We start from the raw sequence: 21,679 nt of genomic DNA on the forward strand, positions 1-21,679 counted from the left end.
AAACAGATGTAGAGTATTTAGGTTGCTATATGATAGGTGTTATTTTATTTTGAATACACTACAGCAAAAATTATTTTTTGGTGGTTTGCGCAATATTATGCTGCTGTTGCTTTAATTGGAAGAGAAGCACGCTGTGGGGGGGGGGGGGAAACGTTTGCTGGGCGGCCCTCATGCGTTATGTATTTTAGTTTCAGAAAACAAAAGGGAAACACTTGTGCATCAAGAAATGGGTATTGAACGAAGGACTTCTCATCTTGACATTGAAAACTTTGTGAACCTGGTATAAACTTTACGGGCTTACAATGTAAGCTGTCTACTTGTGCACAAGCATTTGCCTTTACCTCTGGTAGCGTAAGGACAGAGTTAGGGTGGGTAATGAGTACAGTACATAAAATGTTGCACCCGTCGTATTCAATAGGAAAACAATTCAAATATTCACATCCCTAATCCTATATAAAAAACACTTTTAAACATATATATACAAACTAAGAACAATATCTTTGGAGCGGTGTCGCTGTAGACTCTCCTAAGTCAGCGCTAATCTTGCTGAGTGATACCAACAAGTCCTTCAAAGATTGTGAATGGTATTTTTGACCTGAACACATCGGATCCTAAATCAAAAACTGAAACTATTCGATCACGTATCTGGGTATCCATCGGGACGTTTTACTGTGAGACTGGATATGATGTGAAAGGAGTGTTGAATTCACAACAAATAAAGCTTCTCTTTTATCTGCAAGTCTGGGAAACTGACGCCAAACAAGGCAGAACGTTGCCTTTTTTTCACTGTCATAATGAAGCTCCACTCTGTTCGTTTCAGTTTTTTTTTTATAGTTACTTAATTATTGGTTTCAGCGCTTTCCTTTTTGGCTACTGATCGCCTTAGTTTATAGAAACCCCAGAATTGGTTAAAAGATTTGGCCGTAGGAACGATACAAACACAGCACCTTGGTATATAGCTTCAAAATCTGACGGGGAAAACAATCTGACGTTGTCGCGGGAAATTTGATTAGTCGTGGTAGTTTTTAAAAAGGTTTGTCGTCCCAGCCTTTTGACAGTTGTAAGTTACCATTTTAATGTAGGTGCTGTTGTGCATGACTAGATTCAAAACAAAAATAAAGTCAGGAAATAATATGTCGCAAACCAGCTATTGCAAAGACTGGAGATGGAAATGCGGTTTGAATAGCCCACAAGAGAACACTCAAGCACAGCATAAGAGGGTACACAAAATAACTTGATAAAATAAAAAAACACTCAAAAAATGTGAGCACTGTCATTCGTCTACTGCTCCCACAGAGTGTTAGTAAACGCCACACTGCATCTCAAAAGTACTCTAAGCGCTAAAACCACACATTGTATAGCCAGCATTGCATACCATGCAAACATGGCACCAATGGAACCAAATTAAAATCCCTTCCAACACCACCCCCAAGCCTGGTGTCCATCACGTGTACCAAGCAGGCTGCAAAAACAGTGTCACAAACACAATCCTGGAGGAAAACAAATAATAATGTCAAACAAAACAGGCAAGATGGAGGAATGTCTGATTATAGTAGTGCAGCAATATCCTGTTCTTTATGATAAGCAGCACAAGAAATATCTCTTAAAGAGTACGAAGAAATTATGGGAAAATATAAGTGACAAAATCACAATTCCAGCTAAGCACTGTTTGGTATATTAAACAGTTTTTTTTTTCTATAAAACTGCGTTGTCTGACATTACATCTGTGTTTACTGTATTTAAAAAAAAAAAAAGAAAACGCATTGGAATGTATCGAAATGATTGCGTTTGGTAGTCCTATCTGTACTTCTAATTTTGTTAATAGAAGTATCCCCATAACATGATGCTGCCACCACTAAGCTTAACAGTTGAGATGGTGTTGAATGGGTGATGTGCATTGTTGGGTTTGCACCAGACGTAATGGAATTTAGACCGAAAGTTCAATTTTTTCCCTTTTGTCTTTTCCACAACCTTTTTCCACATATCTGTAGTATCATCTACATGCTTTTTCACAAACACTATACATGCTTTAAGATGAGGCTTTTTGGAGTAGTTATGGCTTTTCTTGCCATTGAACATTTACAGTGGTGATGTGTGAACACTGACTCCCATCTCAGACACAGCACTTTGCAGATCTCTCAAGGTCATGGTTGGCTTCAGAGTGACATCCTGAACCAGTTTCCAGCTTGCCCAGCTGCTCAGTTTGGGAGAACGACCTGATCTGGGTAGTGTCTGGATGGTAAGATGCATCTTCCACTTAATGATGGACTTAACTGTGCTGAGAGGGATAATCAGCACATTTTGAAATTTTCGTATTCCTCCCCTCTGCGCCTCTCTTACGCTTAATCCATGATTGTTTCGAATTTTACTTTTTCACTGTGTGAGTTGCAGCTTGAAAGTCTTTATATACTTGAGGGAAATTATCTACAAGTTTAACTACTTTGAGTACACACAGGCTGAAACATTTCACTAATTTTGTGACCTTTCAAAAAAATAATTTGCACCTCAGCTGATTTAGGGCTGCAGTAACAAACCGGTTGAATACTTATGCAACTGAAACTAATTTGTTTTTCTCTGTAAATCTTATTTATATTCTATATGCATTTTTAACTTTATCAATGTGGAGTAGTTTTTACGGATTCTACATGTAAACTCTAATTTGAAAGCATTGTGGAGTACACTCAAGTGCCAACAAATTGTGAAAACTTGGCAGGGGCGTGTGAATATCTCTGCAAACCCCTGTTGTACGTTCGATAGTTCTAGTGTTAAATAAGTCTAATGTGGGGGTTTACATGGGAATGGAAGTTTACAAGCTTTGTATACTGATGTACAAAAGAAACATAACACTCAGGTCTAATGGATTTGATCAAATATTTTAAACAGATATCAAACCAAATCACAGAAAATGTGAACAAAAATACAGATCAAAGAGTCATGATAAATTTTCAGTATGAAACATGACACACTGTCAAAATGAAAACAAAATTAGTATCGGGTATGACCTCCCTGAGCATTAACACAATCCTGGCAGTGTTGATGCATAGACCTGATCAGCCTCCGGAAAGACTGCTGTGGGATGTTCCTCCACTCTTCCTGTGCAGCTGCAGCCAGCTGGCGAAGTTTGGATGGTCGCGGTTGTCTCCTGTGGATGGCACTGGCGATTTGGTGCTACAGATGTTCTATTGGACTCAGGTAAGGAGAAAAAGCTGGCCACGGCAAAACCTCGAAATTGTTTTCTTGAAGTTGTGCAATTGAAATCCTAGCACTATGTGGTTAAAGGAGTCCTCCCCACATGCATCCAAACTCCACTACCCAACGGTTGACTTGAACAACACAACAGCAGCATAGCGCTCACACGATGTGGTGGGCTGATTGTAGTGACATCGCCTTCCAGCCGTGGCTGTACCTCACAGCGCGGTTTCCTGGTGTGCTGATGTTGAAAGTAGAACATCTCATGATCGGGCAAATTTCCGCAGACAGACCACCTGCAACCAGGGCAATCTTAATACGCAGCGGGGCCATGGTTACATATCTTTTGAGTTCGTCTTTTAATAAATAATGTCTTTTCAAATGCTATTTATAAGATTTCTTAATCAATTAATTTGGGCACACTTAATTACCCCAAGGGGGGCTCAAGTACCAAACACTGAGCACCTGGCGTTTTATGAAATCACATGACTTGAGCTCAGTATTTTTTTATCCCAAGGAACAATATTACTCAAACAATCAACAAACCTATCTGCTCACTGTTTAAATGTAAATAACATTATGCATGTACCCAATGAGCTAATGATGTAAAACTTAGACTTGCGTTTTCATTGTGCATATAAATTGGAGCAAAAGTTTGGAAATTCTTGCCTGTTAGGTCTGTGGTCGTTACAAGCCCAAGATAAGTATATAAAGGCAATCTTCATAGACCTAAAAAGACAGTCCTTATAAAATGCCAAATTTTCAACAATACTGGATGCTACCTTGTGATAAGAAGTATTCTTGAAGATTTTATGCTTGGTGTTTTTTTTTCTTATATTTGAATATTTATTTGCTAGAACTGTGTTTTGTGATTTTGGTCCAAAAAATTTTTTTTTTTTTTCTGTCCGTCCTCTTGTTATGAAAAATTCTCCTCTCACTCACTACAGCACATTGTGGAACTGGTTGTATTTTATCTTTTTTTTTTTTTTTAGGACATTTGTCAGAAGACAAACTCGGATTATATTGGTAAAGGAGAAAGATTCAATGATGGAGCTGTCCTTATTAAAGAGGAGAGTCCTGTACTAGAATCAGTCCGTATTGAAGAGGAGAGTCCTGTACTAGAATCAGTCCGTATTGAAGAGGAGAGTCCTGTACTAGGATCAGTCCATATTCAAGAGGAGAGTCCTGTACTAGAATCAGTCCATATCAAACAGGAGAGTCCTGTACTAGAATCAGTCAATCTTGAAGAGGATAGTCTTATACTAGAATCAGTCTATATTAAAGAGGAGATTCCTGTACTAGAATCAGCCCTTATTAAAGAGGAGATTCCTGTACTAGAATCAGCCCTTATTAAAGAGGAGAGTCCTGTACTAGAATCAGCCCATATTAAAGAGGAGAGTCCTGTACTAGAATCAGCCCATATTAAAGAGGAGAGTCTTGCACATGAATCAGTCCATATTAAAGAGGAGAGTCCTGCATTAGAATCAGTCCATATTAAAGATGAGATTCCTGAAGTAGAACCTGTCCATGTTAAAGAGGAAGGTAATCATTTTAAAACAAGCAGCTTAAAGGGCTCTCTGTCCTGTACAGAATGTGGAAAGAGTTCCAGTCAGTTACAAAACCTGAAACTTCACCAGAGAACCCACACAGGAGAGAGACCGCATGTCTGTGCCGACTGCGGGAAGAGTTTCAGTCACTCAGGAAAACTGAAAAAACACCAGCGAACTCACACAGGAGAGAAACCATATGTCTGTGCTGACTGCGGGAAGAGTTTCAGACATTTTGGATCTCTAAAGACCAACAGCGAATAAACACACTGGACGAGAAACCAAATGTCGGTGGCCGGTGGGAAGAGTTTCTAGTCAGTCAGCAATTACAATGCAACCAGCGAATTCACACATGGCGTGAAACAAATGTCTGTGCGACTGTGGAAGAGTTTCAGGGAGATTAGGGAGCGGTAAAACCACAGGAGAATTCACACTGGAGAGAAACCAAATGTATGTGCTGAGTGTGGGAAGAGTTTCAGTCAGTCAAGCAATTTGAAAATACACCAGAGAATCCACTGGTGAGAAGCCAAAATGTATGTGCTGACGGTGGGAAGGGTTTCAGGACATTAGGCCATCTAAGGCACCACCAGCGAATTCACACAGGAGAGAAACCGTATGTCTGTGCTGGCTGTGGGAAGAGTTTCAGACATTTACAGAACTTGAAACTTCACCAGAGAATCCACACTGGAGAGAAACCATTTGTCTGTGCTGACTGTGGGAAGACTTTCAGTAAGTCAAGCCATTTGAAAATACACCAGCGAATCCACACTGGAGATAAAGCATATCTGTGTAGTAAATGTGGGGAAAGTTTCAATCACTTATCAAATCTTAAAAAACACCAGTTAATTCACACAGAAGAGAAGCCGCTGTAACGACTGTGGGAAAAGTTTCAGCCGGATAGACAAATTGAAACTTCACCAGCGAATTTACACTGGAGAGAAACCACATATTCTGTGCTGACTAGTTCTGCATGAAATGATTATTAATGTAATCGATTAATCAATTAGTCGGATAAATACCAACACGTCAATCAGTAGCTAGCAAGTGGGACCATTTTTAACAGATTTTTGTGTACCCAGTAAAATATGTGTCTCAAGATGGTTGTACTTGCTTTGCTTCTCTATTTCAGCAACACAAAATACTCTACAATTTCTAAAGTATTTAATAAAGTTTCCTTGTGAAAACAACTGCCAGGTCCAATGATAGCATTGAGACCATTAAAAAAATGAAAGTTCTAACGTTGACCACAAAAAAAAAGGAATTTTCTTTACTTGTAAAAAAAACAAAAATTGTCTAACTTCTCTATACATTATTACATTTTGCAGCAGGATGTAATTTTTTGAGGAACTTAAGGACATTAATTATAGTTGGTCTGTTCAAGTCAATCAGTGGCCAATACAAGTACATTGTTAGTCGCCGAATTTAGTGCAAGACCATCAAGAATGTTAAAATAGGTATTTAATCGTAAGAGATTAACTTTTTTTTTTTTTTTTTAAAGGTGGCCTTGTTATTTATCATCTCTGGGTGTTTTACATTACATTGATCAGTGTTTAAATACATAACCTTTACAGAAAAATAAAATGTGGTTCAATTACTATATATATACACTGTAACTCCGTTATTATTTGTAATTATATTGAAGTCTATGTTGTTTTGATGCATATCAATAAAGTTTGTTAATATACTTTTATAGGGAGAGGGGATTTTGGTCCTAGTGTAAAAAAATAGGAGAAAACAGGCACTTAAATAAAACAAAACAAGAAGACATGGGGAGTCTAGCCCTAGTTGATAGTCTGTATATCATACTGTAATTTGCAGGAAACATTTGCCTTAAATAAATTAATACTAATCCTACTGTCTGTGTACGCTATCTTTTAAATGTTTTTCTTTTTTTTAATATATTTTAGCTCTTGGAATATCTAGACACTGTAATCACCTTCTGCACATCTCTCTTGCTTAAAAACTGTCGGTGTGTGTGTATTTGGGGGATGGGCCCACATCACTGCTTTCTTCTGCGTGCTCGCTGTTTGTTAAAGAATGACCCGCACTGCGGCAGTGTGACCAAGGCTTAAGCAGCTCTATCTGTGATGAGGAGGGAGGGAGGGTGTAGATGAATCCATGCTAAAAATATTCATCGAAGATGGCAAAATTTACTTTCGAGATATTTCGAGATGTACGATTATACTGTAAATTTGCTCTAAATCGTAAATCTCGAAAAACTACTCAAAAACTACTAAATCTTTTGTAGTCATTTTTGTGATTACTAGTATACAAATACATGGTAATTTGATCTATCGTGTTTTCTGACTTTATGTTGAACCAAAAGACACACATTTGTCCTTTTTCCCATTGGAAATAGTGATATTTTTAATTATCACTGTCCTGGTCACAAAAGAAAGTTTGTGGGGAATAATAGCCATTTCTATACTTTTGAGGCATAAGCAAAAGTATTTGACCTCTTTAGTACAACCGGCCCCCATGGATTTAGATGTGGGAATACACTCTGAGGCCTGGTCTTTGAACAACCCGTCAAAGAATATTTTTTTAGATGGACACCCAAAGTCATGCCACTGTGCAACGCAGCCAAGTCCTTCCTCACATACTTTGCATTGTTTTCTAATTTGTAAATATTTTGTTTTGTTAATTACTGTACTTGTTTGTTTTGACAGCGAAGGCCTTTGGTAGGAGGCCTGCCATGATAAAGGGGTGTGCAGCCAGTACAGTATTGTTTAATTATTTTTAGATCAGGGTCTCCCTCCACCCCTTGCTAAACAAAAGATAGTGGCAAGTACCCAATCAGCAGTCTCACACATGTAATTTCTCTGACAATACAAGTGATAATAGTTAGTGAAACCATTCTCCATTACTTGATAGACGTGAAATATCGTTATAACATTTGGTAAAACAATTCTTAAGCCTATATTCTGTTAGTTATAACAAATTATTGGTAAATTGAAAAAATCACAGACTAGATGTACCACCAACAAAAAGCACTTACTAGTGTATTAAAGGAGTTAGTACGTTTGTTATTATAATCTTTGTGACTATAAGACATTTCTGGATCAGCCTTAACCTTTCACAGATTATTTCATGCACATCTTCATTGACTATTCATTTTTCTAACGTTTTCAAGAGAAACAGCAGAGAAGAGATGCTTAGTATCCTCAAATTTTGCCCCAACTTGATAGCACTTACTGTTATTTATAAAAGACAGTACTAAAGTTGAAGTAGAATTCAAAAGAAACTGTTGTAACTTTGGATTAAACAGAACATGTTCAGGTGCAAGCTTTTAGACGCCAATAAAGCTACCCCAAGAAAAAGCACTTACTATAGTAAATGAAAGTGAATGCCTTTTTTGTAAGTAGCCTGACTGGTTAAAAAAAGTTAAATGCTGTTTCTATAATTGGTCATTATTGAATTTAAAATATCATTAGCAAAGTAAAGTTTGATTCATTTTAGCCAACAAAACAGTATAGCCCAGGCTTCCAAATGAGAATAAGCAAATGAAACTACGCAAATAATAAAAACAACTCTCCACCACATAACTCAAACCAGTGCTTATATTACAGTTATCCTTCTGAATAAAACAAATGTTTTCTGTTCAATACTGTGACCTGGCAATACAATTCTCCATGTGAAGGTTCATTGTTCTGTGTTTCATTTGGGTAAATAAAAAGCAGCATCGAATTCGCACATTTGCAAAAACTTGATAACGTTATTATTACAAGAAACAAATCTAGTACTAAAGTTGGAGATGATTTCAAAAGGAAACGTTGTTGTAGGATATGAATGAGAAACAAAAGTGATTTGACGAATTACTTGTTGAAATGCAGCAATAAAGCTACCCCAAAGAAAAGCACTTACTACAAAAAAGTAAAGTGAATGCCCCCTTTAGAAGTAGCCTGAAACTGTTCATTTGTATCAAAAATAAAGATGCTAATTGAGAGTTCTCTTCGGAGATAGACAGAGCGAATTTTCTGGTGAAAAAATCAACTACAGAGTACCCCAACAAAAAGCACTTACTATTAAAAACAACAAGTTAGTGCTTAAGTTAAACATTCATTGTGACTATTAAAATCTGAAAGTATTTCTACTCCTGGGAGAACAAAGTGTTTTTAAAAGATATACACTTAAGACTTACTTAGCTTCATCATGTGCAAATCCTTGGTGAAACAAATCTTTCTTCTTTGCAGCAATGTCATGTCCATCTGGATGTCTTGCAGTAATGTTCCTACAACAAAAATGCTCCTTTTATGATGTGGAAGATATCTGCCAAAAAGTGGTCTGTTTGCAAACAACCCCCTTCCGTGCACCATCGACATATATGTTTCAATGAAAGTTATTTAACCTCTTTCTGCGTTGCTAAACAAAAGTTAGTGGCAAGTACCCACTCAGCAGTCTCACACATATAGTTTCTCTGTCAATACAAGTGATAATTTTTAGCGAAAACATTCTCCATTACTTGATAGACGTGAACTATCATTATACCATTTGTTAAAACAATTCTCAATCCTATATTCTGTTAGTTATAACAAATTTTTGGTAAATTGAAAAAAACACAGACAAGATGTACCACCAACAAAAAGCAATTACTAGTGCATTAAACGAGTTAGCACTTTTGTTATTATAGTCTTTGTGACTATAAGACATTTCTGAATCAGCCTTATCTTTTCACAGATTATTTCATGTAAATCTTCATTGACTATTCATTTTTCTAACGTTTTCAAGAGAAACAGCAGAGAAGAGAAGCTTAGTATCCTCAAATTTTGCCCCAACTTGATAGCACTTACTGTTATTTATAAAAGACAGTACTAAAGTTGAAGTAGAATTCAAAAGGAAATGTTGTAACTTTGGATTAAACAGAACATGTTCAGATGCAAGCTTTTAGACGCCAATAAAGCTACCCCAAGAAAAAGCACTTACTATAGTAAATGAAAGTGAATGCCTTTTTTGTAAGTAGCCTGACTGGTTAAAGAAAGTTAAATGCTGTTGCTATAATTGGTCATTATTGAATTTAAAATATCATTAGCAAAGTAAAGTTTAATTCATTTTAGCCAACAAAACGGTAGAGCCCAGGCTTCCAAATGAGAATAAGCAAATGAAACTACGCAAATAATAAAAACAACTCTCCACCACGTAACTCAAACCAGTGCTTATATTACAGTTATCCTTCTGAATAAAACAAATGTTTTCTGTTCAATATTGTGACCTGGCAATACAATACTCCATGTTAAGGTTCATTGTTCTATGTTTCATTTGGGTAAATAAAAAGCAGTATAGAATTCGCACATTTGCAAAAACTTGATAACCTTATTATTACAAGAAACAAATCTAATACTAAAGTTGGAGATGATTTCAAAAGGAAACGTTGTTGTAGGATATGAATGAGAAACAAAAGTGATTTGAAGAATTACTTGTTGAAATGTAGCAATAAAGCTACCCCAAAGAAAAGCACTTACTCCAAAAAAGTAAAGTGAATGCCCTCTTTTGATGTAGCCTGAAACTGTTCATTTGTATCAAAAATAAAGATGCTGATTGAGAATTCTCATCGGAGATAGACAGAGCGAATTATCTGGTGAAAAAATCAACTACAGATTACCCCAACAAAAAGCACTTCTTATTAAAAACAACAAGTTAGTGCTTACGTTAAAGTATTTATTGTGACTATTAAAATCTGTAAGTATTTCTACTCCTGGGAGAACAAAGTTTTTTAATAGATATACACTTAAGCCTTACTTTGTTCCAGATTGTCCAAATCCTTGTTGAAACAACTGTTTCTCTTTGCAGCAATGTCTTCTTCTTCTGGATGTCTTGCAGTACTGTTCCTACTACAAAAATGCTCCCTTTTATGATGTGGAAGGAATCCGCCAAAAAGTGGTCTATTTGCAGCCAAGCCCCTTCCTTGCACCATCAACATATATGTTTCAATGAAAGTTATTTAACCTCTTTCTGCATTGCTAAACAAAATATATTGGCAAGTACCCACTAAGCAGTCTCGCACATGTAGTTTATCTGTCAATACAAGTGATAATAGTTAGTGAAATTATTCTCCATTACTTGATAGACATGAAATATCATTATAACATTTGGTAAAACAACTTGTAAGCCTATATTCTGTTAGTTAAAACAAATTATTGGTAAATTGAAAAAATCACAGACTAGATGTACCACCAACAAAAAGCACTTACTAGTGTATTAAAGGAGTTAGTACTTTTGTTATTATAATCTTTGTGAGTATAAGACATTTCTGGATCAGCCTTATCCTTTCACTGATAATTTCATGCACATCTTCTTGACTATTCATTTTTTTAAACTTTGGAAGTGAAACAGCAGAGAAGAGAAGCTTAGTATCCTCAAATGTTGCCCCCACTTGATAGCACTTACTGTTATTTATAAAATACAGTACTAAAGTTGAAGTAGAATTCTAAAAGAACTGTTGTAACTTTGGATTAAAAAGAACATTTTCAGATGCAAGCTTTTCAATGCCATTAAAACTTCTCCCAAAAAAAGCACTTACTATAGTAAATGAAAGTGAATGCCCTTTTTGTGAGTAGCCTGATTGGTTAAAAAAAGTTAAATGATGTTGCTATAATTGGTCATTTGTGAATTTAATATAACATTAGCAAAGTAAAGGTTTATTTTAGCCACCAAAACTGTAGAGCCAAGGCGTCCAAATGAGAATAAGCAAATGAAACTACGCAAATAATAAAAACAACTCTCCACCACATAGCTCAAACCAATGCTTATATTACAGTTATCCTTCTGAATAAATCAAATGTTTTCTGTTCAATACTTTGACCTGGCAATACATTTCTCCAGGTTCAGGTTCATTGTACTGTGTTTCATTTGAGTAAATAAAAAGCTGTATATTATTCTCACATTTGCTTTAACTTTATCGCCTTAAATTGTCCAACTTGCAATCTGTGCCATGTTTGCACGCTGTTTTTATATCAAAATCCATTTTGGGCCATAGAAATACATATGGGTGACATAGATTGTTTGCCCCTTGTCTGAGAATCAGCTTTGAATCAGCTTTTGGCCCAAAAGTATTTAATCCCCAACATACCCCAGTTACTTTTTCAATTTTGTTTACATTTGCTGGATACCATTAAGAAGCTGAATGAGAATAAGAAGCTGGAATATGAATAGGAATCTGTAATGCGAGTAACAAGCTGGCTTAATAAGAAGCTGGTTAATAAGGAGCCAACTTTAATATCATACTTTGGACCCCGTTGATCAACAAGTAAGAGCAATGGGATTCCTATGCATTTTTATTGGTTACATAGCGCTACGCCTACCCTACCAGTACCTGTATACATCAAAATAAGTTGAACATTACCTTGATGAGCAACAATACTGGCAGCACCCTCTGCAGTTCAACCTACAAACACCAGTAAGTGGTTAAACAGTTTAAAACAAAACAAATATTGTACTGAGACACCGGAACATTCTTACAAACATGAATGCTTTCCCCTGAGCTAGCCGAGACACTAGCTCATATCTACAAATGACCGCTTGTTAAGCAATCATGAAACGAGTCTCACCTATTACACAAGTATGCCTTATTATTAAAAATTCTGAGTCTGTTATTAAAAATGCATTGTCTATTTACTGTCTGTATCAATAAATTAATAGCAGCTGCTTTATTTAAAAACACGAATTCCTTTAGAAGCTTGTCATAGATTGAAGTCTGTTTCATATCCTTTCTCACTTTATGTATTGTTTACGCATGATTAAAAGGGTCTATTATTAAAAATACAGTGCATATTATTGAAAATAGTGTGTATATTTATATCTTATTAATTAAAGCAACTGCTCATTTAAAAAAGATGTAAATGTCTGTCTCTTTTTTAAATGATCAGCTTTACATTCTTAGCTCAGATCACAGTTACGGTTGCAATTCATGACTGAACAGTTTTGATTACTCTAACAATAGTACTTATTAATGTATTTTATGCATGTTTTATATACTCTTAAAATCTGTTTGATTTGCTGATATCAAAAGATCATCCTGTGGAAAAATGAAAAGGGATATGTTACTTTTTTTTTTTTTTTTTACTGTGCTGCCACAATTAAATGCGGTACACCTCCGAGGCATTAGTACTATTTGTAGTATTGATTGCAATAATAATAATAATAATAATAATAATAATAATAATAATAATAGGAGAAGGGGGTGAAAAATTTGAGTGCAGAGTGCCGGGACACTAAAGCCGTGTTTGAGTGGCCTGCAGTGTCCTAGGACACTGTCATAAGTGTAGAAACCAGCTGTTCTCAGTGTGCAGAACATTGTGAAGTGTTTTACTGTAGCCTATTTTAATTAGTCAATTTCAATTCAATTCGATTTAAATCGGTTAAAAAAAAATATTAGAGATAGAAAAAGTGGTATTTTGCTGGGTCACTAACATTTAATTTCCATTTAAATTTCCTAATAATCTCTACACTATGCAAGTGTCCTGTATACACATATTATTACTGTGTGAGTGTTGATATTGTGTCAACCACGGGTTCCTGTAGGCGGGGTGATCGCACAGCTGGAGGCTGAGATCGAACCCGGTACCTTCCGCACTGAAACACAATACGAGTGGTGCGAGTGGTCTGTTATTGAATATATTATTATTATTATTATTATTATTATTATTATTATTATTATTATTATTACACCGTGAATGTCCTGCATAGGGTAACATTATACACTGTGAGTGTCCTGCATAGGGTAACATTATACACTGTGAGTGTCCTGCATAGGGTAACATTATACACCATGAGTCTCCTGCATAAGATAACATTATACACTGTGAGTGTCCTGCATTGAATAACATTATACACTGTGAGTGTCCTGCATAGGGTAACATTATACACTGTGAGTGTCCTGCATAGGGTAACATTATACACCGTGAGTCTCCTGCATAAGATAACATTATACACTGTGAGTGTCCTGCATAGGGTAACATTATACACTGTAAGTGGCCTACATACACGGCAATTTCTAGCCTCTTGGGGGCCCTAAGCAGGATTTGATTTGCCACCCCCCCCTCACTGTAGCCCACTCCATTTGCCACCAACATAGGCTTAAGCCAACTGTCTTGAAATGTTTGTATGAGCACACATATGTACGAGAAAATATACAATGTACAAATAAACATTTAGATTAAAAAAAAAAAAAAAAAAAAAGTTCAACAAACCTCTTGCAGATCATGTTCATGTTACAAATGTAACAGTTATCATCTTATAAAGCCTGGAGACTGTTCATGCAAACTGCAAAGCAATATTAAGTCCCTTGCATGATGGTGTTATTGTTAAAATTTGATGACCCATATTATTTCAAAGATTGAAACTAATTGCCTCCCAGCAAAACCACAGCAACCTACAATGACCATATTCACACTGTCAGAAATATGTGATTTTAAAAAGGACAAGAATATAACATCAATATTAATAAGCAGATGGGTTCATACCTTTATTGACTTGCATTTGGTTCACTGCTACTTAAGTTGCTTTACACTGCTGAGACTGGTAACTGCTGAGACTGGTAACTGCTGCTGACTGGTAAGATTGGTGCTGATACTGCTGACACTGGTGCTGACACTGACTCATGCATTGAACGAGTTTAGCGCACAGTTTCTCACTCAATTCTAATATTCTTTTGTGAATATAAATCGACAATAGGAAGCAGTACAGTACTTCAGGCGGGGGAAACCAGTCGCAGAGGTCCTGGTGCTTCCTAGCGCACAGGCTGGGTCGCTATAGATGTAAATACACAGCCACTGTGCTATAATAAAACGCTATGCTATGGCAGGTGGGGTGATACTTGGATGAGCTGAATGTCCAGTTAAAGTGAGGAGAAAAAAAAAAAACATACATGCATACAGACAGCCAGGGGTAGCTAGGAATGGAAATTTGGGTGGAGCCCCAACATCGGGTGGACGGGCAAGTACCTAAGGTCTGATGTCACAGGAAATAGTTTACATTACAAACATGATTTAAATCAATTAAAACTCTGAATACATCAAATATACATCAAATATCTCCATATGATATTTATAATGTACATTTTTATTTCCTGTGTGCAGTACCTTACTCTTTTCTCTATTAAATATAATTTGCCATGTGTCTGCCCAGTTCTGAATCTTGTCTAGATCATTTTGAATGACCTTTTCGCTGCAACAGTGTTTGCCACTCCTCCTATTTTTGTGTCGTCTGCGAATTTAACAAGTTTGCTTACTATACCAGAATCTAAATCATTAATGTAGATTAGGAATAGCAGAGGACCTAATACTGATCCCTGTGGTACTCCACTGGTTACCACACTCCATTCTGAGGTTTCTCCTCTAATCAGTACTTTCTGTTTTCTACATGTTATCCACTCCCTAATCCATGTACATGTGTTTCCTTGAATCCCTACTGCGTTCAGTTTGAGAATTAATCTTTTTTGTGGGACTTTGTCAAAAGCTTTCTGGAAATCTAAATAGACCATGTCATATGCTTTGCAATTATCCATTATCAATGTTGCATCCTCAAAAAAATCAATCAAGTTAGTTAGACATGATCTCCCTTTCCTAAAACCATGTTGACTGTCTCCCAGGACACTGTTACCATATAGGTAATTTTCCATTTTGGATCTTATTATTGTTTCCATAAGTATGCATATACTAGAAGTCAGGCTTACTGGTCTGTATTTACCTGGTTCAGTTTTGTTTCCCTTTATGTGGATCGGTATTATGTTTGCAATTTTCCAGTCTGTCAGTACCACCCCTGTGTCAAGAGACTGTTGCATGATCTTGGTTGGCGATTTGTAAATAAATTCTTTCATTTCTTTGAGTACTATTGGGAGGATCTCAGTTTTAAAAAGCAATTCAAATGAGACCATGTTGTGGTCTGAGTTTGTAGTGGTTCCCTGACCTCTGTTTTAGTTATTCTGTCTTCATTATTTGAAAAGATTAAATCATGGCATACCTCCCCTCTAGTAGGTCCTTTGACAAATTGTGTTAGGAAGCAGTCATTTGTCATTTCCACCAATTCAATTTCATCCGTCGTGCTCCCCACCGGGGTTTCCCATTTTATATGGGGGAAGTTGAAATCCCCCATTAGTATGGCTTCTCCTTTGCTACACGCATTTCTAATGTCATTGTATAACAGATTATTTTGCTCACCGTCTGAATCTGGTGGTCTATAGCATGCTACTATTGTTATGCCCTTTGAATTTTTGTCCGTTATTCTGACCCATATTGTTTCAGCTTTATTTTCTTTGTACAGGTTTAACACCTGGACTTCAAGACTGTTTCTTATGTATAGGACTACCCCTCCTCCTCGTCTGTCCTGCCTGTCTTTCCTATACAGTGTATACCCACAAATATTATATTCGTCCCCATCACTCTCAGACAACCAAGTTTCTGTAACACCTATCACATCATAGTTACTAGTTAGTGCAGTAGCTTCAAGTTTTGATGCGGTCTCCCTTCTGTTTTTTTGTTGATTTCTCCCCCCTTCCTTTCTAGTTTAAATGCTTCTGAACCTGCTCGAGGATCTTTTCTCCAAGTAGACTGGTTCCCTTTTTATTTAAGTGCAGTCTGTCCCATCTATACAGATAGTCCTTGTTGTAGAATGTGGTCCAATGATCAAGATAGGTAAAGCCTTTCCGTGTGCATCACGTCTTCAGCCATGCGTTTAGATTAATTATTTACATGTGCAATGGTCTTATCATGTAATGTGTCAGTTATCCTGTTGTAGTTGCAGTCTCTCATTTTTTAAACAATATATGTTTCCAAATTCTATTATACTATTGTAGCATAAAATGTATGTTGTGTTTTTTATTTTTTAACAGCTTAAAGAATCAGTGCAAACAGACACTTGGATCAGCTGCTACTCCCGCAAACAAGGTTGTTGGTTTTTACAGGTACAGCTTTTAAAAAGATGAGTTTGAGTATCAAAACGAGAACGTTTAAAACTATACTTAATACATAAAATCTTTATACTAATACTGTTTTTTATTTAAAAAAATATTGCCATTGGCAGTGGATTTGACAATAAGAATCAAAAGGTCATCAATGTTCATAGCATAGTGATATGCTGAACGTTGACCTAGAAGAAAACATTAAATTGTCCTGGTTCCATCTTCTACCATACCTCATGTCAGCCTTAATTGTTTTGCTTGAGTGTTGTTGCTTTAAGCAATACCTTTTAGGATTTGTTATTGCACAGATCTTGTAGGTTGGAAGCATTAAAAAAGTATTATTTTTCAGGATACTTAATGTTTGTATTTTGTACAACAGTCTTCAGCACAATGGTTAAATTGATTTGTTTGGTACATTTTCTTTAGGTACGTAAATGAATTGCACAAAGTTGGAAGAATTCAAGCAGGAGCCAACCCAGCAGCTGTCAGTGATTCCTCTGCTAAAAAAAAAGATCGACAAAGGACTGTCTCATTTGTGCAATGTAAAAGATAATGGGGATTGTTCGGAACACACCGAGGGCAAGTTTTACAGTGTTTGCCTCAAATTCTTAACCTGTAACTGTCCTTTTGCTTTACTTGGAAGTGTTTGTAATCATGTTGCATTTGCCAAGAGCATTGGTGCAAAGTTAGGTGTTGATGTGTTAGATATCCATAAAAAACAAAGTCAGTTAATTATTGAAAACAAAAGTTATACAGAAAAACGTGACTGTCTGGTTGTGCACTGTGATGATGGTCAACTCAGCATTGTTTGCAATGATCAGTGCAGCTGTAGGGCAAATAGTTTTGGTGAAACTTGTGTATGTTTACTAGTTCAGCAATGCTTACATGACACTCAAAGCAAAAGGCTTGGAACTCCAATTATGGAGGCTCAGTCTTCAGAGCCTGTGCCAGAGACAACAAGGAGCAACCAACTGTCCGCATCTCAGGTGATAGCAGGCTTAAATGCCTGGTCAAACAGTCCTAATTTTAAAGACACTACAGAATTCCACTGTGCTGTAAAAAAGCACACAGAATGGTATTTTCTTGTTTTGTTTCAAACCAGACAAAAAGAAAAATGTATCCATTGCACAGGGACCGCTCTAATTGTGAAAAAGAGATTAAAAATCTGGATCATTTGTATCCTAAATATTCTAAAAGACCCAATAAAATTCTTAATTCTAAGTCTGCTGATAGCAAGTTTACCTCAGTTTCTAGAAGACATGTGTGCAAAACAAAATCAAGAGCACAATCCATGAAATTTGTCTTTAAAAAAAGTTGAGAAAAAGTAAAAGAAAAGAAAATCAGGAGCTACAGTTGAAATTTTGCTACACAAAACTAAAAAGCTAAATACAGTCAAACCTGCTCACCTTTATTTAGAGACCATCTGCATGTTTAATTCCTCCCAGTGATATGTATTCTTTTATTTACCCGGATTAAGAGACTACCTGTCTAACGCGACCAATGACCACAATTCTCTTACCCAGCAGTGGACTCAAACCTGCATTAAGCAACCATGTTAGTTGGGTTTTATCTGTAATCAATAAACATTTTGTTCAAACAAAGGGTGACAGGGCATATTAGAGGCAAATAGAAAATGTATGGGTCCCTGTTTTAAGAGACCACTATTTGACTGCCCCTTGAATGGCCTCTTAATACAGGTGTGACTGTAAATATATTTATTTTGATGGTGTATTTTGCTTCTTCAAGTAACTAAAGCTCACTAAATTAACAGTAGTTGAAGTGGTAACTAAACCAGTCAACATGTTTTTTCTTTTTGTAATTTGTAAGAATTCTTCACAATGAAGTTACAAAAATAAATAAACTACGCCAGAAATATCAACGTCTTTTAAGTGAAGTTTATGAATGATGTAAAATAAAATATATCATTTTAAATGTGTTTATTTTTATGTCATGTAAGAAATAATTATTAAATAAGTTTTTGTATCTATGCAGATACACACTGTTCAGCAATAGAGGTATAGACATTAAGCATTGGGAATTCCAGTCCATGGGTGGCTTTGTTGAAGTTGAATGTGCACCACTGCAATCCTGAGGGTTTCCCTGTAATGAAACATGTTTTTTTAAAGAATCTTAAATAAATGATAGAAGGGTTTAAGTGGTTCATACCATTTGCTTATGCAAAGAGCAACTTACAGTATGGGAAATATAAATCTGAACTGCAGCATGTGTGAGATGGGGTCAGTCCAGCCTCTCATGATAGTTTATGATAGTTTATGATTCTATATACCAAGAATTATCTCAACAAAAACTGTTTCTGATGATGTTTCTGATTCTGATGATGGAATACCAAATTAACTCAATATTATGATATTTAATCAGGCTAATGTGGTAATATTGGCCTGATTAAAGATACTGTGTGTGCCCTAATGTTAGGAATATCTGTAAAAAATATGTGACATTCTAAAAGTGTTCAATAAAATAAACAAAAAGTCATAAGGAAAATAAGACATCTGGGTCTTAGCTGGGACACCATGTTAATGTCTGTACATGTAAAAAATGTGTTTGTGTTTTGAATGCTAATGCTGAACTTTTGATACAATGTTATTCATGGCTTTTCATTGACTGAAAGGTAAGAACCAAAACAAATAATCAGCTCATCTTTGCACTTTATAGCTACAGCTGTTGTTTGGCCTGCCAAGTCTCAACATTTATTTCCAGAAACCACGTCGTTCCATTAAAACACCACTGCATTCAACTGTATTCTGCCGATTTTAAAATACAATTGCGAGCAAATCTAAAAAGTTGTCAAAATTGTGAATACATATTTTTAAAAATTACAGATTCAATGTAATTTAATGATTTGGTTACATGCTACATCTGCGTTTAAAACTGTAAGGAAACATACTTTGGTAGCAGGGAAGCAGCCTCTTCTAAAGATGCTGGAGGGAAGAAGCATGCCTGTGGTAGCAGGGAAGCAGCCTCTTCTAAAGATGCTTGAGGGAGGACGGCATGCCTGTGGTAGCAGGGAAGCAGCCTCTTCTAAAGATGCTGCTGCACTACATAAGACATCAAGGGTTGCTGATGTTCCTTTTGCAGCAACATTTTTCACTGAAGCAAAAAAAAAATATACTTTACTTGTAAATGGCACTACTTTTACTTGCTTTAAATAAACTAAACTAATCAGTAATTTGATCAAACTTAATTATTCAAAAACAATAACTCATACTTCCCATTATGCTTGCGTTTTCTCTGAGAAAAAAATAAACAGTATGAAATTATAACATTAGTACCGCTAATTATTTTGATCAATCACAAAGACTGAGAAATCTGGCCAACAAACACAACACCAATACTACAGTTTAGAAATAACTCCAAGATATTAATTTCTAATTCATTTCAATAGAAAAGCTTTCATTACATTCAGTACTCTGTTGCATAGCTTAGAAATATTATAGTTAACAGAGACATGTGCCCATTATTATAAATCAGCCTGGCAGGCATCTGTCACCATTGTAGACCTGCATGCCGGACAGATAACACTTAAATTAAGCCTGCCTTACAGCCGGAAAATTAACACTTAAACCTGTCTTCCAGGCTGATAACACTTAAACCTGCCTTCCAGGCAGCTATGGACTCCACTGACTGACACCTGACTGGAAGGCAGCTATAGACTGCACTGACACCTGCCTGCAAGGCAGCTAGATTGAACTGACATCTGTCTGGAAGGCAGCTATAGACTGCACTGACACCTGCCTGGAAAGCAGCTAGATTGAACTGAACCTGCCTGGATGCAGCTTGATTGTACTGACACCTGTCTGGAAGGCAGCTATAGACTTGACCGACAACTGCCTGGAAGGAAACTATAGACTGCACTGACACCTGTCTGGAAGGCAGCTATAGTCTGCACTGACACGTGCCTGGAAGGTAGCTATAGACTGCACTGACACCTGACAAGAAGGCAGCTAGACTGCACTGACAACTGCCTGGAACGCAGCTATAGACTGCACTGAAACCTGCCTGGAACGCAGCTATAGACTGCACTCACACCTGTCTGGAGGGCAGCAATAGAAGGCACTGACACCTGCCCGGAAGGCAGCTAGACTGCACTGACACCTGCCTGGAAGGCATCTAGATTGAACTGACAGCTGCCTGGAAGGCAGCTAGACCGCACTGACACTTGCCTGGAAGGCAGATATAGACTGCACTGACAACTGACTGGAAGGCAGCTACAGAGTGCTCTGACACCTGCCTGGAAGGCAGATAGACTGCACAGACTGTGCAACCTACATGTAAGCTACCGGTATATAATGCAATGATCTGCTTGCTGAAGTCAAAGTTCAAACTTCTTTGTTAAGGGTTATGCTCAGTATTTTGTAGCGGTATGAGAATCAGCAGCAGTTTGCTTAGTCTTAACCCTGTAACTAAAAAAATTGCGAACCTTCATATCACGAAAATAGACCTTTTTAACTTTTTGGTTAAAATGCAATGCATTTCAACGATATTGGTTTAATTTAATACACGAACAGTGCTAGTTAGTATAGAAAAACAAATACAAATCCAACTTTAAATATGCTCGTTTATATAAATACCAAAATAAATAAAAATCCAACTTTAAAAATGCTCGATTATATAAATACAATTTAAATAAATTCTCTTTTGTTGTTATCTGCCTGTGAGGCGGGGCTGTCTGACAGGAGCTTTTGGTTGCAAATTTCTGCCTCTTGCGCTGGGAAACCTCCTAAATCTGTCCTAACTCTATCTAGGCAGACGGTGACGTCAGAGGCAGACTCCCGCAGGTGACGCACACTTTTTTGGAGTTACTGGAACGCAGCCACAGACAGGGGACAAGTCGCTACCGGAACTCTTTGGCATCTCATGATGCACCGCTTTGGCACGGGCGGAAGTTCAGTACATTAAGCTTTTTTCTAATGTTAGTATAATACTTATGTTTTATTGTTGTCAATGCTGGTACTTACATGTAACGTAATGTTTAATCTCTCTTCAAAGAATGTGGAATTTATTATTAATAATTCACCTCCGACAATAATTA

At 36.6% G+C, this 21,679-nt stretch overlaps 1 long non-coding RNA gene across 1 annotated transcript; it reads right to left on the reverse strand.

Annotated features, from left to right (window-relative positions):
• Window positions 1-18,588: 18,588 nt before the first annotated feature.
• LOC121328546 lies at window positions 18,589-21,664 on the reverse strand. Its single transcript, XR_005951698.1, has 3 exons — window positions 21,606-21,664; window positions 19,535-19,737; window positions 18,589-18,729 (listed from the first exon to the last, which is right to left on the reverse strand). It is a non-coding gene; the product is annotated as an uncharacterized LOC121328546 (long non-coding RNA).
• Between the last annotated feature and the right edge of the window lie 15 nt (window positions 21,665-21,679).

This window comes from Polyodon spathula, chromosome 16 (assembly GCF_017654505.1).
Source record: "Polyodon spathula isolate WHYD16114869_AA chromosome 16, ASM1765450v1, whole genome shotgun sequence".
NCBI lineage: Eukaryota > Metazoa > Chordata > Actinopteri > Acipenseriformes > Polyodontidae > Polyodon > Polyodon spathula.